This window comes from Mauremys mutica, chromosome 9, assembly GCF_020497125.1.
Source record: "Mauremys mutica isolate MM-2020 ecotype Southern chromosome 9, ASM2049712v1, whole genome shotgun sequence".
Taxonomy (NCBI): Eukaryota; Metazoa; Chordata; order Testudines; family Geoemydidae; genus Mauremys; species Mauremys mutica.
This window is the reverse complement of record NC_059080.1, coordinates 90600050-90616819: the sequence shown is the minus strand read 5'-3', so window position 1 is coordinate 90616819 and position 16770 is coordinate 90600050. Positions and strand designations below refer to the sequence as shown.

Below are 16770 nucleotides of genomic sequence, written 5' to 3'. Positions count from 1 at the left end.
TGGTATCAAAGCCTAACAAGAAAAGAGTTTTTAAACACAACAGCCCACATGCATCTGTCTTAGCTTGTCCAAACTCCCGCCTCTTCCGGAACTGGAATTCAGTCTGCTTCCCCTTGTCCCTGTGTGTCCGCCTCCTAAAATCAGATTTTATTTACTCCAAAGTTCTTTGTTTTCCTTTTCCTGCCTGAATTTCCTCCTCCTCTGCACCAGCTGGGCAGCGGCAGCAGGGAGCATTTGAACTCAGCCTGCTCCAGAGATAAGCTTCAAAGGGATTGACAATTGCATTGTTCCTTATTTGTGAGTGGGGCTATCTCAGGGGTGGGCAAATTATGGCCCAGGGGCCACATCCAGCCCTCCAGATGTTCGAGCTCTTGCCAGGGAGTGGGGTCCGGGGCTTGCCCCTCTCCAGCGCTCCAGCTGGGGAGTAGGGTCAGGGGCTTGCCCTGCTCCGCGCGGCTCCCAGAAGCAGTAGCATGTCCCTCCTCCGGCTCCTACGTGTAGGGACATCCAAGGGTCTCCACATGCTGCCCCAACTCCAAGTGCTGCCGCCACAGTTCCCATTGTCCAGGAACCATGGTCAATGGGAGCTGCAGGGGCAGTGCCTGCAGACAGGGCAGCGTGCAGAGCCGCCTGGCTGCACCTCTGTGTAGGAGCTGGAGGGTGACATGCTGCTGCTTCTAGGAGCTGCTTGAGGTAAGCACCACCTAGAGCCTGCACCCCAGCTCCCTTCCCCACCTTTGATCCCCATCTTGCCCTCTGAACCCCTTGGTCCCACCCCGGAGCACCATCCTGCACCCCCAACCCCATCCCAGAGCCCTCACCTCCAACACATACCCCAACCCCCTGACCCAGCCTGGAGCCCCATCCTGCACCCTGAACTCATTTCTGGCCCCACCCCAGAGCCTGCACCTCCAGCCGGAGCCCTCACCCCCTCCTGCACCCCAACCCCCAATTTCATGAGCATTCATGGCCTGACATACAATTGCCGTACCCAGATGTGGCCCTCAGGCCAAAAAGTTTGCCCACGCCTGGGCTATCTGAAATTAATAGTCTCCCTGCCTGCTTATGTGCTGTATGCATCTGTTGGAATTATCTCCTTTGTAATCATACCAACACAAACATGAGTAGATGAAAAGACAGTATTTATAAAATACCAGACATGAAGGATGTGGAAGATGCCAGTATAGACAAAGAAATTGCTATTTAAAAGATGGTCTTTAAATGGACATCAGTTTCTTGGGATATATTTTCAAGTGTAACAAAAGTGCACTTAGAAACAGCACTTGCCCCTTGTCACATGGGCCAGGGGCGGCTTCAGGCCCCAGCATGTGCTTGGGGCGGCATGCCGCGGGGGGCGCTCTGTAGGTCGCCGGGAGGGCGGCAGGCGGCTCCGGTGGACCTCCCGCAGACGTGCCTGCGGAGGGTCCGCTGGTCCCACGGCTTCAGTGGAGTATCCGCAGGAGGTCTACCGGAGCCGCGGGACCAGCAGACCCTCCACAGGCACATCTGCGGGAGGTCCACTGGAGCTGCGGGATCGGCAACCGGCAGAGCACCCCCTGCGGCGTGCTGCCGTGCTTGGGGCGGCGAAATGGCTAGAGCCACCCCTGACACGGGCTGCAATGGTAAGTGCATCTTTAAAGAAACTGGAGAGAAGAAAACCTAGTTGTGTAAAAATCTATGCAATTTGTTGGCCTTTGATATTGCTCTTGTCTTCTCAAGCACATTCTCCCAGCCAGGGTAATCTTGAGAAAAGAGACAATACTGATAATATTTCAGTCTGGTTCTATAATAGCACCATTATTTGCTTCTATTACTTCTGTAATTTAAGGAAAACCTATACATCCATCAGCTATGAAGCAGAACACGCACCCTTGGGAACACAATGGGCCAGATGGTGAACCCCTTGCTCACACTAGTTACTCACACGAGTTGTTCCACTGATTTCAGCTGATGAAAATGAGAGGAGAATCAGGTCCAAAGATTCCACGTGTAACTTATTTTACTAGAGTAAATTGTACTTTACAATGACCTCATTTAATTAGAAGTTTTATGGCACTTTCTCAGTCTCCTCATCATCTTCATATTAGGACACAAAGGCTGCTTTCCTTTCCCCTACTTACCAGCCATCTTTCAGAAGTGGGGGAGTGTCATGTTTTTACATCTACTGAAGAGCTGGCCCAGTGTTTACAAAGTGTTTTGAGGTCCTAAAATAAGAGAGAAGATGTTCAGAAATGACTCTTCTATTTTGGTATTGTCAGCCAGGCTTTTCCTTATTTTATTGGACCAACTTCTGTTCGTGAAGGAGACAAGCTTTTGAGCTACACAGAGCTCTTCTTCAGGTCTGGTTCTTTGCAATTACCCCATTTAATTTGAGAGTGCGCCACAAAACAACTATCTCCTCATGATTTTATCCCAGACCTAAAGAAAATATCAGTGTTGCTTGAAAGCATGTCTCTTTGAACAATACAAGTTGGTCCAATAAAAGATATTACCTCACCCACCTTGTCTCACAGTTGATAAGTGACATGGAACTGAGGCACTGAATCCACTATTTCTCTTTTTATTCACCTAAGGACAGAACGTTGCAGGTCCAGTCAGAGTTCCTCAGAACCGCAAAAGAAATCTCCAAAAATCTGTATCCTCCAAATTCTATAAGAAGGTTAAAATAAATAGAGCAGTTATACTTTTCTTTAAATTCTATAGGACTTGTCCATAAGATGCCTGAGGCATGATTAGTAACAAGGGCAAAGAAGGATTTTTAATTGCAGTTTGTAAGGATAATTTCCATTTGAGAGAAATATTCCTACATTTGAAACTCTTTTTTGCTAGCATCAAGAAAACCCTTCTAGAAACAAGAGAAATACTTCTTTCTTTCAAGGCTCTTTCACCAGACTCTCAGTTACTGTTCCCTGCCTTAGTGGAGACAAGGCCTTGTAGTTTCACTATGAAATAAACTAGGCAAGGTCAGCCCTGAGTGGGGGGAATATAATGCTGACTTCAGCTAGCTATCTTGTTAAATTTGCTGCTGCCTTGTCTCCACTAGGATTTGACAGCGAGATAACTGTGGCACTGTTAGTTGTCTTGTTGTAAAAACAAAGATACACACCTTTGTGTCAGTGGAGGCAGACAACTTCTCACTGTGGTCAAATAGTGTGGTTACCTACATTTAAATATCATGGGATAAAGACCACACATTGCTACATTCCCAATACATTTCACAGGTGACACAGACTGCAGATTAATGATCACCCTATGTGGGCACCCTGGCCCCAATCCACTGAGGTACTTAGGTGCATTATCATACAACCCAGACTTAGGCACTTAAGTCCTAGTTTAGGCTCCAGTGCAATTCACAAAATTCCCAGCAAACCCTTTCTGCACCTAAACTCACTTGGCAACTAAGATTTCATGGTAGAAGTTCCCCCAGGGCCTAAATTTCTGCCTCTGGGCATGCAGATTGCTACCTCCTTCTAAGTCTCCATCAGATCGTCTATCTTCCATACAAACCCTAGAGCAATTCACAGACAAATGAACGTCTATCTCGCATGCAGGGCCCAATTTGATAGGCATGCTCAGAGACTGCTTACTAAAGTGGTTCCCATTCATAATCTGGCCAGCGGAAGAAGCAGTGCTCCATGTTATAGCTTTTAGCCCAGTGGTTAGAGCATTCCCCTAGGATGTGGGAGATCCAGGTTCAGTTCCCCCCTCTGCCTGATGGGGAGAAAGAATTTGAACAGTGGTCTCCCATGTCTCAGGAGAGTGCTCAAACCGCTGAGCTATGGGATGTTCTAATATGGGGCTCTCTAAGTCTCTTTCCTTGAAACTGTTCCACTGTGGATCAATAACAAAAGAGCGACTAGATCAGGGGGACTGGACCCTGCTACCTCCCGGGTGGGTGCCCTAAACAACAATCTACAGAGTCAGTCTCTCACCCAGGGACTGTTCCACTGTGGATGAATACTTACAAAGCCATTGGGTGGGAGAGAGAGAGATTCTACAGGCTGGTGCTTAGGGCAGCCAGCTGGGAAATAGGATTTGTATAGGGGTCTCCCTTCTCCCCTTGTGGTAGGGGAGGGGAACTGAAGCGGAGTCTCCCATATTGCAGGTGAGTACTTTAACCACTGGGCTGACAGTTATAAGGCAGGCACCACCTTCTCCAGCCAAGGCAGGTGTCCCACTCATTCCCTCACAATGTTTATTAGGCATCTAAGGGGCCTGACTCCAGGAGACAGGTTCCTGTTGGTGGATCACAAGCTCAAAACGGTACATATCTCCAAGAGAGGGGAGGGGCTTAGGACACATCCTTCTTGGCAGTATCTTTCATTGGCTAGCTTAGGTATCCCCCCACCTCGCATGCTGGCTTTGGTGGATTGCATTCTAAGGCACTTCTCTCTCCCTAGGCGTTGTGTAGAGAGCAAAAGCACCTAACTAGGCTTTGCGGATCAGAGTGTTGTTCCTGGCATTTGCTAGGTGCCTTGCCACACTCAGCGTTGCAATGCGTCAGTCCCTTTGTGACTCTGGACCACTGTATTTCCATAGTACACAGGAACTTTGAGTGACAGAGTGACTACCCAATCTCCTTCCCTATACTAAACCCGGAGAGTCCCACCTTGATGTTGGAGTATAAATTCTCTGCCAAGGCCGCAAATTGGCTAGGCAGACACTATTGCACTGGGGAGCCCTAAGAGGAAATGAGGAGTGGATCTGTAGAGTGACCTCACCCAGCAGACCTCACAACACAGAGATAGGGTGGAAACCACAGAGTTTGCCTGTGCAAGAGATGCAGACCCCCAACTCCAGTTGCCTTGCCTGTTATTCAGCAGAACCACATCAATTCTATTACTTGCAGGGCTCCCTGAAGCCACAGTGGTGGGCAGAGCAGAATGAATAACTTAGGTACATTATCAGCAAGGTGCTCTAGCATCACAGGATCACAGAAAAGAAACCCAATTGCTAAATCATTCCCATTTAGCCTAGCTCCATTCTATGTGGCATGGAGGGAAGGTAGAATCGAATAGACTGTAACACAAGTGCACTGCAGTTGTGAGAACATGCAACTTTAGGTTTTCCAAGTGCAACAGAGTCCTACCTATCAGTGGGTGTGGTTGTGCCTCTCAGTTTGCCCAGTTCAGGTGTCTCCGTTCTCCTCAGGTTTGCAGTCTCCTTTCTGTGGGAGGGTCAGTTAGGTAGGTTGCTTTTTAGTGATTTGGCCCTCCAGAGCAACCAAAAGAGTCCAAAACAAAACACTGCAACCTTTTTATTTTTTATTGTTTTGCACCTTAAAGACTAAGATTTATTTGGGCATAAGCTTTCGTGGGTAAAAAAAACCAAAACACTTCTTCAGATGCATGGAGTGAAAATTACAGATGCAGGCATTATATAATGACACATGAAGATAAGGGAGTTACCTCACAAGTGGAGAACCACTGTTGACAGGGCCAATTCCATCAGGTCAGTGGCATTCGTAGTCTTAGCAAGACTTTGGTGGGGTTGTTCCACCCCCCACCAATCTGCTTCTGTGTGCCTCATTTTCACAGCAATGACGAGGCCTCATCAGACACAGCCCCACTCTGGGCTCAACAGTCTGCTGCCTCATTGACCCTGGACTAAAGAGACTCTTGGCCTGCCTCAGGCTAAACAATTCCTTCTTTGGTTTTCCACAGGCCACAACTTTCACCTTTGTCCGTAGAAGGGATCAAGAGGGAACTTCCTGCTACACTCACTGGAAATTTCAGCAGAAGGCCACTAAACAACTGTGGCAGCTGCCATCTTGGCGAACACTCCAGAGCTGGAGGAGGGGACATCTACAACAGAATCTTCTTTTCTACAGATTAGACGCTGAGGTGAACCTGTAACACACGCTCACCAGTGGGTTGCTCAGCACACATGCCAACACCAGATCTCAAACCCACACTCGTGTGTATTATCCCAGGCCTTTTCCTTCACCCTTCCTTAGGGTTGTTCTTTTCTTGCCTGTCTTTTGGCATCCTCCCAGGCCTTTTCCATCTACTCTAAGTCTGGCCTCTCCCTGGTCTTTCTAAAACTAACCAAACATCTGCATTATAGAATCTTGCAATCACCTGCTGTTCATCACTTCTGCATTACATCTCCCATCAGCCTCTCTGGACTACATCCCCCAGAATTCCCTCATTCCATGCAGAACCAGGCATGGGCGGTACTTGACCTATAGCCAGCACACACCCTGTTACAATGAGAATCTGTGTTCTGTTTTCTTAAAACTATAGCAGGAAATTCAGCAGGCAAAAAATTAGAAATGCTGTATAGTGAAACAGAAAGTAGCTTTAGGAATAATGTTGTTTTCCTAACGCTAGTAAAGTTTCTGGTTAGAAGACAGCAATTCTTTTTGTGATGCTTTATCATTGTTGCACATGTTTTGCTTTTTCAAAATTGCACGTGCAACATTAAGAGTCCACTTTTTTAAATTAGGTCTTTGTGTATCTCTTTTTTTGTCTCTCTCTCCTTTAGATGGTGTTTGTGTACTCGAGTATGTGTCGATATTTGCTTTCTAGACATATTCTCTGCTATAGATGGCTCTCTGCTGAGAGGTCTATCTTCACATAATCATTTTCCTCCTCTTGGTAATTAAAAGCCTGTTTGTCCCAAATATATATTTGATTGTTGTCTTATGGTGGCTGAGAAAAATCAAAATTAAGCAGGTTTGCCACAAATCAGAGAGGGCTGTCTATTATCTTCAGCTAAGTCAAATCCTGAGTTATTGTTTTAACTAAATTGGTCATGGAGATAGTTTTGCAACCTAACTGTCCTGAACAGCTAGTTTTACTGGCCGACAGCCATTGGTTATCTTTCTGAGATTATTATCCCCAGGCATTATGAAGCAATTTCTATCTTGAATTTCCCTCGTAAAGATTAAACTGCAACATTTTCAGCTTTGCAATTCCCACCCCTAAAGTTTCTTAACCGGGTGATACAGTATAAATCCACAGTCCAAGAGGAGATGGCAAAACAATGTGGCTTTGCAAAGACAAAAGTTAGAGCAGCTCAGGCAGAAATATTCACAGCATTAAATGATTCCATATTCTTAGGCCTTGTTTGCACAGGAGATTTGCCATGATCACAGCCATTGGTGACCAGATGCCTCTGTAGCTGTGCCAATGCAAACCCCTGCTGTAGACGGGCAAAGGCACTATAAGTCATGATTTTCACCTATACTACTTATCCTAGTTCACTCGCCCTGGTGCAGACAGTAGCTTTATCTGTCTACACTAGTTAATATAGCTGAAAAACCCACTGACTGCAAGGCCTCTCCCTATGTTTTGCCATATAGCCTTAGGCAAACCTCAAGCTCTTGGTGTCTCAGTTTCCTTATCTATAAAATGAGAGTAACAAAACATATCTGGCTTAAGAAGAAATACAAGCAATGTGAGTAAATCATTGTTTGCCCCTGGCCTTGAAGTGCTAACCATTATTATTGCAGTGTTGTTGTAGGCGTGTTGATCCCAGGATAGGAGAGAGACAAAGTAAGTAAGGTCATATCTTTTATTGGACCAACTGCTGTTGGTAGAAGGGACAAGCTTTCGAACTACACTAGTCTAACCCTGTGCCAAGATGCAGGGTTTGTTAATGGCTATCCAGCCTCTTTTTGAAAACCTCCAGTGAAGGAGCTTCCATAACTTCCCTAGGTAGCTTATTCCATTGTCCTACTGTTCTTACAGTTAGGAAGTTTTTCCTGAGAAAAGTTTTTTCTGATTACCTCACCCACCTTGTCTCTTATCCTGGGACCTACACGGCTACAACAATCATTTTGAGAGTTGGTTACATCGAAATATTGGTTTTAAAAAAAAACTTCACTGTTCAGTTTTATGCACTAGATACTGATTGTCCCTGTTATGATTTAGCGTCCAACTTCCTTCCCAAGTGCAGCTTGTCCAATAAGGAAATCCTGCCTGGAAAATGCTGGGAAGTGCTTGCTTTATTCCTTTTCCCCAGGCACTGAAATCCTATCTTGTTTTGCAAGATGAAACCGTATCAACTTGAATTTGTTTTTAAACTCTAGCTATAGGAGAACAGAAAAGGCTAAACCATAGCAGTAAATATACTGTGGCTTTAGTTAAAAAAAATGCAGCAACTTGCTTTCAAGTCAGCCCTATGGACTTTCATCAAATATTGCCACAGTTATAGATTAACGGGCTACTTTTTAAACCAAATGTTTTTTAATCCAATCTTTAGTTAAATATCTAGAAAACATGTTTGGAATGGGTATGATGGATGTTGAAAGTGCATCAACCTGAGAGACTGTTTTCATTTCCTCCTCCTGCCTATGTTGTTAACTGGATTGTACTGTGGCAGGTCTAGGGGTTGTTCAGGCAATGGAAAATATCCTGAAACTGGCAAACTTTACCTTCCATGAACAGCAGTTCTTGGGAATGCCATTACAAGCCCAGCCCCCTTTGGCTTCACTCCCTTTGATTATCAGGCCACAGAACACTTTTAAACTTTGTTATTGGCTAAAAGGAAGTACTACTCCCTATTATACGATAATCTCTAATCTTTGGGCTAAGAAGTTGACAAACAGCCTTGCAGTTTCAAAATGATTAAAAACAAAACTTTCCATAGAAACTCCCAGTGCAGAGAACATCAGTTTTTCCAATGGCCTTATAATATTTGTAGTAAACAATTTTCTACCCTATTTGTTATGCAACTGAAGCTTTTTTTTTTTTAAACCACTGCTGCACTTTGAGAAGAGGTTTTAATACAATATCTACAACGAGGCCCAGGTTTTTTTCTTGAGTAGCTGCAGTTAATTTAGAAATCAGTGGTGTCTGAATCATTCAGATTATTCCTTCTAATTTGCATTATTTTGCATTTTCGACAATTAATTTAATCTACCCCCATGCTGCCTATTCACCTAACTTTGTAACGTCCTCTCTAAAGTTCTCCCCAATCTTCTTTAGCATCGACTAACATAAATAATTCCACCACTAAAAAGTTTCCAGTGTTCTTTGTTCAAATTTAGCCCCTTTGTGCCACAACGCAAATGGGCTGGACAAAAGGCAGGTCTCTCTATCTGAAGATACACGGAGTCCCCAGTGGGCATAGAACTGGCAAAAGAGATCTTAGATGGGATTCACAAAGATTAGGCACCTAACTCTAATTACCTTGATGAATCCCACCTCTTGGTGTTTTGGGGCGGGAGAGGTCTAGAGCTCCAGACAGTGACACTGCTGCTCACGCTAGTAATGCAATGGGGTACAACAACTCACCAGTAGCTAATCCAATCACTGTATGCTGCTAATCAAATCACTCTGTGTAACTCCAGTGTTGCATGGTCGTTCTCAGTCAAGCTAGGCTTGAATATACTAAGGACTTGTCTTCACATACAATGCTATAGAGGGGCAGCTGCACTGCTGTAGCACTTTAGTGAAGATGCTGCTATGTCTACGGGAGAGCTTCTCCTGCCAGGGTAGCTAATCCACCTCCTCGAGAGGCAGTAGCTATGCTGAGAGGAGAAGCTCTCCCGTTGACAGCGCTGTCTACATGGGGGAGTTAGGTCAGTATAACTGTGTCGTTCAGGGGTGTAGTTATACCGATATAAGTTAGAAATGTAGACCTGGCCTAACTGCTGTGAAGACAAGCTGTTTGCCAAGTAGTTGTGCTTCCCGTCTTACTTATGGGAATGAGAAAGTTTACCCCATTTAAGAGGGTAAATAAATGGCCCCCTGTTCTTCCATCTTGCTTTCTGCACCTACACAAGTCTTGAACACAGGGCTTGACACAACCAAAGGGAGGGCCTTTTTGTAGGTGCACCATGTTACAATATTGTCAGGAGTCTCAGGACATCAGTATGTGAATGGCAGTTTCTCTCACTGAGAAAGGAGAAATCTCATTAAAATCACTCCCTCAGCATCAGTTTGTATATTGCTTTTAAACTGTCTGAGGCAGAAACTACATCCCAGGCAAAGGCAGTCAGACACACAGCAGACACTTTACAGAAAGGAAGCAACTGAAAGGAACTTAGTTTTCTCTGCTTGCATTTTGGCACCCTATGGAGTGGTATTTATCTGTTCCATTTCCATGGAGGGCAAAGTCTCTCATCAAAGATAAGGGTAATAACATGTCATGCTTCAGGGCATAGGCAGATTGCTGTTTGTCAGGAATGATTTTTCCTTTCTCTAAAATGCTGCAGAGTCAGCTAGGTGGGTTATGGATTTCCCTCCCACTTTCTTCTGAATTATTAAAACTAAGATTCACAACTGCCTTGCACCTTGAGTACTTGCTTTCACCTGTGCAAAGTGAGTGTAAGATGCCACCATTCAGGTGTGGTGATAGTCACCCACTTTGCACAGGTCTGGAGGACTCCACAAGGTGCAATGCTGGAGAGGATCAGGATCCAGTTTTTAATAGCCAGATGCAAACATGACTACATTGGCCCCTGCTGGATACTAGACTTGATGGATCAATGGGCTGCTTCAGTATGAGGAATCCTAGTAGGAGGTCTGAGGCCTTGCCTGCACATAAAATTATATCAACCTAGCTACATCGCTTGGGGCTGTGAAAAATTTCATGGCCCGAGGATATGTCTACACAACAGGTGCTACAGTGGCAAAGTTATAGTCTACACTTCCTATATCGACAGAAGAGGTTTTTCTGTCAATGTAGTTAATTCACCTCTCTGAGGGATAGCAGATAGGTTGATGGAAGAATTCTTCTGTCAACCTAGCTGTATCTGCACCAGGGGCTAGTTCGACCTAATCATGACATTTAGGGTGCACTATTTTTCACAGCCCTGAGCAACACAGCTACACCCTAAGAGGATGGTGATTTCTGTTTACAATGGGCGAAATTCTGAAGTTCTTATCTGAACAGAAGTTTTATCTAAGTAAAAACTAAATACAAAGGGTGAAATTCTGGGTCCATTGAAGTCAATGGCAAAAGTCCAATTGACTTTAATAGGACCAGGATTTTACTCATATTGAATGAGGACTTCGCACCTGAACCCATAGATCAGTGGTTCCCAAACTTGTTCCACCACTTGTGCAGGGAAAGCCCCTGGAAGGCTGGGCTGCTTTGTGTACTGCCGCGTCCACAGGTTCGGCCAATTGCGGCTCCCAGTGGCCGCAGTTCGCTGCTCCAGGCCAATGAGAGCTGCTGGAAGCAGCACCCAGTACACCCCTTGGCCTGGAGCAGCAAACCGCGGCCACGATCGGCCCAACCTGCAGACACAGCAGGTACACAAACCGACCCGGCCCGCCAGGGGCTTTCCCTCCACAAGCGGCGGAACAAGTTTGGGAACCACTGCCATAGATAGTTGCACCCATGTTTACTTATTCTAGGATTTCTGCTCACTAAGTAAGTTATTACTGAAAGTTGATAGAGCTGGTTGAAAATTTTCTGACAGGACAGTTTTTCATCTGAAAATATTAAATATGTATTTGATTAAATTGAAATGTTTCTAGGGAACATTGATTTTGTCAAAATTATTGAAATGTTTCATATTTCATTTTGATAAGGTCAAAGCATTCATTTAATCGTTATCATTTTAAGTAATACAATAGAATAAAATAATTGAAACAATACGAGGTGTTTTGATGCTATCGAAACAACATTTTGATGAGGTCATTTTGCTATTTCTGAAATAAATCTTATCCTGGGGGCATTTCAAATAAAGCCGTGCCCAGCCTGAAAAGATTGACTCCTCCATCCCACACTGAGGCAGGCCAAGCTTAAATTATTAATTATTATTATTATTTATATAACAGGTGAGCAGGGCATTTTACAGGCAAATAGAGCTCAGTTCTGATCTCACTTACACCAGAGTAAATCAAAAATAATTTTAATGAAGTTGCAATGGTTAAAAAAACAGTGAAAAGTGAGCTCAGAATCTGGTCCACTGACCTTCCTCTAAGGAACCTACAGTCTACATTAAATGCTAAGTAGGGGCCAGGTTGGGATGTGTCACTGGACAGATACACAAAGACAGGGAGGGTGCATGCAAGTAGCCTTCGATAGCAGCCTGCACTCACCATACGAAGGCTGGTCCAAATCACAATTTTTGTGTCTACCTGAACACAAAACTGCACAAGGTTCAGGGAGGGCAGGAAGATGGCGCCAATGGCCGTCAGCGCTGCCTGGCTGTGGAGGAAAGCACACACTGCTACCTCCATCAGGGGGTAGCAATGACTGTGCTTCCCGTGTGTAGATGCGCTACCCCCGGGGCCTGATTTGCCTCTCACGCCAGCATAAAACGAACCAGGAATAGCGCCGTTTAATGCAGTTATATGCATAAGTGAGGGAAGAATCAGGCCTCCAAACCGGGGCAATGCCTTAAAAATAGACCCCTGGGTGCACATCCACCTTGTCACTGAAATAAGCCTCGGGCCATTTGTGACAGTTGGTATCAAGCGTTCACATGCCACTAAAACAACATGAGGTCGATTCTAGTTACACACCCATTTCTCTTTGCTTTTGTGTGAATTTCATTGTGTCACCTCTCAACAGAGAGACCCAGTTGTATCCAGGACTAATCCTGGAGGAGGAGGAAGCAACTGAGAACTAAGGCCACTTTACTCCTGAATGAGAGACTCCACAGGGAGGCTTAATTCACTTTCACTTGGGCACATTAACGTCACACCTTTAGTTGTACAATTTCCCTGTATAGACAAGCCCTGAGGCACCAAATGGAGATGATTCATTCCACTTGTGATCAAAGAGCTAGGGGCACCATTTGGACAACTGTCTCCAGAGGTGAAAAGCTAGAGTATGACAACACAGCACAGTGCTGTTTCCTTTTCCAGATCAGCTGGGTTCCTCTGCCCCAGCCATAGCCCCAACACTCCATATGGTAATGTCAATGGAGAAACCAGGACATCCCTTGTCGCTAAGAAGAGGTGTCAATGTAGAAAGCCCCTATATGCAAGAACATCTACTATAGTCTGCCTCATTTGCATATGGCTCATATGTCCGGTTAGGCATTTGGAGGTATGTAGATTGTAAGCGCTTTAGGTCAGAGACCAACTTTTGTTCAGCAGCTGCACAATGGGGCCATGGTTCACGACTCCTCTGTGCTACTGCACTATAAATAATAAATCAAATAATATATTATATATATTAATAATGATGTTCATCTTCATGAATGCAGCATTAAACATTACCCATTTTTTCATGTTCTCCGTGTATATATAGTTTCCTACTGTATTTTCCACTGCATGCATCCGATGAAGTGGGTTTTAGCTTATGCCCAAATAAATTTTTTAGTCTCCAAGGTGCCACAAGTACTCCTTATTCTTTTTGCATTAAACATGAACCTCCATGCCTCTCATGATGCTGAGAATGTGCCTGAAAGGACAGTTCTGCCATCTCTACAGTGGGGAAACAGAAGTAAGTAGTTTTTAAAGGGACACTTCAGCATGTTTTACAGAAATTTGCATAGGTATTGAAAATGCCTACTGATCAGACATCTAGGGAAGAGCTATTGGAGGTGCAGAGCCAGAATGTTTTCTTGGTGTAGTGAGTAATGCAGATCTTATGTACCTGGGTTTCTTCCATTATCCTGGCATGGGACAGGGAGTGAGGTTATCCCTTATCAAAGGCCTGTGCATGGGTCAATGAATAGGTGCCAGAGAGATTGCTTGGCAGCTAGGCAGAGGCTGATCAGATACATTACTTTTCCTAGTGAGCTACTTCAGCTCCTGCAGTGTGCCAAAGCGCAGAACATTTTTTTAAGATAAATGGAATATGAAAACTTGCGTAATTGCTTCGAGGTGATATTGTGACCCAGAAGTTTCAGTGTGTGCGCAATTCCCACAGAATGGTCATTTTCACCTTCAGAACCTGCAAAATTGTACATTTCACCTATGCAATCTACAGTCAGAAAGATATTTTAATTTCAGAATGGGAAACTAAAATGTGTGCAATTTTCCCTCTTAAATATGTCTATTTTATAGCGAAAATGGGCTGATTTTGCTACCAAATCATCCTTCCTTAGTGTGAAAACCCATACAATTTTATGGGGTCTTTTTTGTTAGTGAAATTTGGAAATTCAAAATGAAATGTGACACCATCTTTTTTTGGGAAGGGCCTTTGAATGTTATTTACCTTTTTTCACACCCTTCTTTTTCAATGTGAACTTTATTAATTTGGTTTTAAATGAGGACATTGGGGGTACCATTTATTTCTGTTATTATTTCTCACTTATTCAGCATCATAAATGAGCATGGAGCTTTATAAGGAACAACAATAGGAGGACATGGTCCCTACCCCGGGACGGGGGAGGGCTTACAGTCTAAGGACCTTGTTCCAACAGACACTTACATGCATAACTAGCTCTACTCACATGATTAGTCCTATTAACTTTGCAGATTTGGGAGAAGTCTGTTGGCAAGCCAGGGAAGGGTCCAAAATGCAAGATGAAGAATGAATCCCTATCCCGGGGCACCTTCTAACTTTCTGTGAAATCTATTCTACTTTAAATTTTGATTCCACTCTATCTCAACAGTAAACTTTGGGCAGAGAGTCCTGTTCCTCTGGAAATGAGATGGGAGTTTTCAAGTGGGGCATGGGGGAGGGGATACAATAAAAATCTGAATGCTACAGCATTTAGCACACAGACTTTTTGCTTCCAATCACCTATTGGCAAGTTCATCGTAACACAATTTTCTCAGCTGTTTTGACCTGCCCCACTACTGAAATTTCTCTGGTACATCTTCACTGGCTAAATCCGTCAGGAAGACTGTGTTGTAGGGCTCTCACGTGTTGAACAAATACAAGGGTATCATTGGGGTACCTGTCTGACAGGGCAGTCTCTAACCCTAATATAGTCCTGAAATGTCAACATCAAGTGAATTCAGGTCTTGCTGTGGATTTCAACCCACAACCATTTGCATTGTCAGTGGATCCATATTGGCACGGTCTATCACAGACAAGACCTCTTCAAAGCTACAGTACCTCTGAGGCCTGGTCTACTGAGTTTTTATACTATGTTGGTTAGGGATGCGATTTTTTTTTAACCCGTATACTGCTACAGTCCCTAGTGCAGATGCAGTTATTCTGTTATGAAGATATTATAAAGAACTACCCTTATGGGAAGGCACCTTCGTACCAGAATAACTGCATTTGCACTAAGGGAGATTGTACTGCTTTAACTATACAGGTACAACTTGCTAGTGTGAACAAAGTCTGAGTAGAAGAGACACAGTTTTCAGAGTTTAAATAGGAAAGTTGGAGGGAAAAGAGAAGACATGCCCCCCCCATACACATACAGACTATGGTGGCTCCATCCTCTATGAGAGAACTAGTAGTAGCAGATGCTTTGGTACACACATATAAACAAAAGCACTTGAAAATCTATGTTTTGTTTTACGTTTTTGAAGTGAATTTAGTGCTTGTGAGGGACAGCCCTGGAGACCAATGTGCGAACAGGCACAATAGCCACAGAACTCAGCCAGAGTACCAAAACCCTGACCCAAAGGATCCAACTTTAGTGGTACATGGGGAGTCTTCTCTACTGAGCCTGCTAGCAAGGCAGGGATGAAGGGGTGGGGGGAGGAAGTGAAGAAGAGAGGCAGTGCTGCCAACTTTCATTTATCATAAGTTTCATGATATTTGATGTTGCTCTTAAAGTCCCAGACTCTGGAGTCAGGCGATTATGTAAGAATCTCAGGTTTCATTTAAAAAATGAAGTGTTTCTAGACTGGAGATTTTTCAAAAGTGCCCAAATCCCTTAAACACAAATCCTACCAAAAGTCAGTGAGACTTGTGATCCTAAATTGCTTGGGTGCTTTTGAAAATCTCCTGCCTGGCTCTCATGGTTGTGGACAAAGGAAAGCTAAAGGCTCAAAAAGCAGATGGCACATGAGAAGAATCAAAATTGCTTGGGGCAGGCAAGATTGGCTTTGGGGTGGGGGGAACTAAGAGCCAGTGGGGTGGTCTCAATCCACCAGCAAGTTGACTGGAATCACCAGCTCTACAGGTAAAGGCTATCTTACAGGAGAACCTCCGTAAGGCCCAGGAATCTCGATGAATGTCAATTCCACCTATCAATTCCTCCAGACTGTTCTTTCAAGAGGTCTTCACCTTCTTGAAGCTCCAAGAAATCTTGCGGCTCTCCGAGCTTAGGGCTGGGGCATTTGCACAGAGGCCCAGTTTCTTAGGAATCATGTTCCAATGGCTCTCTAAGGACAGCTGCCCAAAAATGCTCCTCAAAGGATAGTCCAATGTGAGGAGGGGAAACCCAGGGTAAGTTCAGGAGGGCAAAGTCAGCAATATCTTACACTGCACACTCTCCACAAGTTGAAGGTGGAATGATGCTGTGAAGGGCCCCTATCTGCTCCCACATCCTTTTCTCCTCAGCCCTGTCCCTAGATCAAACTGCCAGCAGAGCCTGCCAGGCAGCTGAGAACCATTGCTGCTCCCATTGCATGAAGGGCCTTTTTTCATTTCCTTCTTTTTCCCACCTAGCCTGGGCTGTTTTCGTTTGTTTGTTTTGGGTTTTTTGAGGGTGTGGGGGTTGGGGATTTGACCTTGCAGAATGGAGGAGAATAGGATTTTGGTGTTGCTTTTTTAGTGCATTTTCAATACACATGAAGAGTCTGATTCTGGCCTCACTCCCTCTGATGTAAATCTGGAATAATTCCATTGAACTCAACGGGGTTAGGTAGGTGTAAAACTGGTGAGACAAGCGAATCAGGATTAGCATGTGGCAGAAATTGCAGCTTTTCAAGGAACAAAGAAAGGGTTGCTAAAAGCTAGCTATTCAAAAGCTATTTAAAGGAAGAACCGTGAATACCATTTAAA

The 16770-nt window shown here is 44.4% G+C and overlaps 1 long non-coding RNA gene across 1 annotated transcript in view; it reads right to left on the bottom strand.

Annotated features, from left to right (window-relative positions):
* Positions 1–2076: 2076 nt before the first annotated feature.
* Positions 2077–16770, bottom strand: part of LOC123377620 — a 34388-nt gene continuing 19694 nt past the window's right edge. Inside the window, exons 3-4 of the long non-coding RNA XR_006582255.1 lie at positions 2502–2649; positions 2077–2204 (exon numbers count right to left, since the gene is read on the bottom strand). This is a non-coding gene — a long non-coding RNA (uncharacterized LOC123377620). The remainder of the gene's footprint in view (positions 2205–2501; positions 2650–16770) is intronic.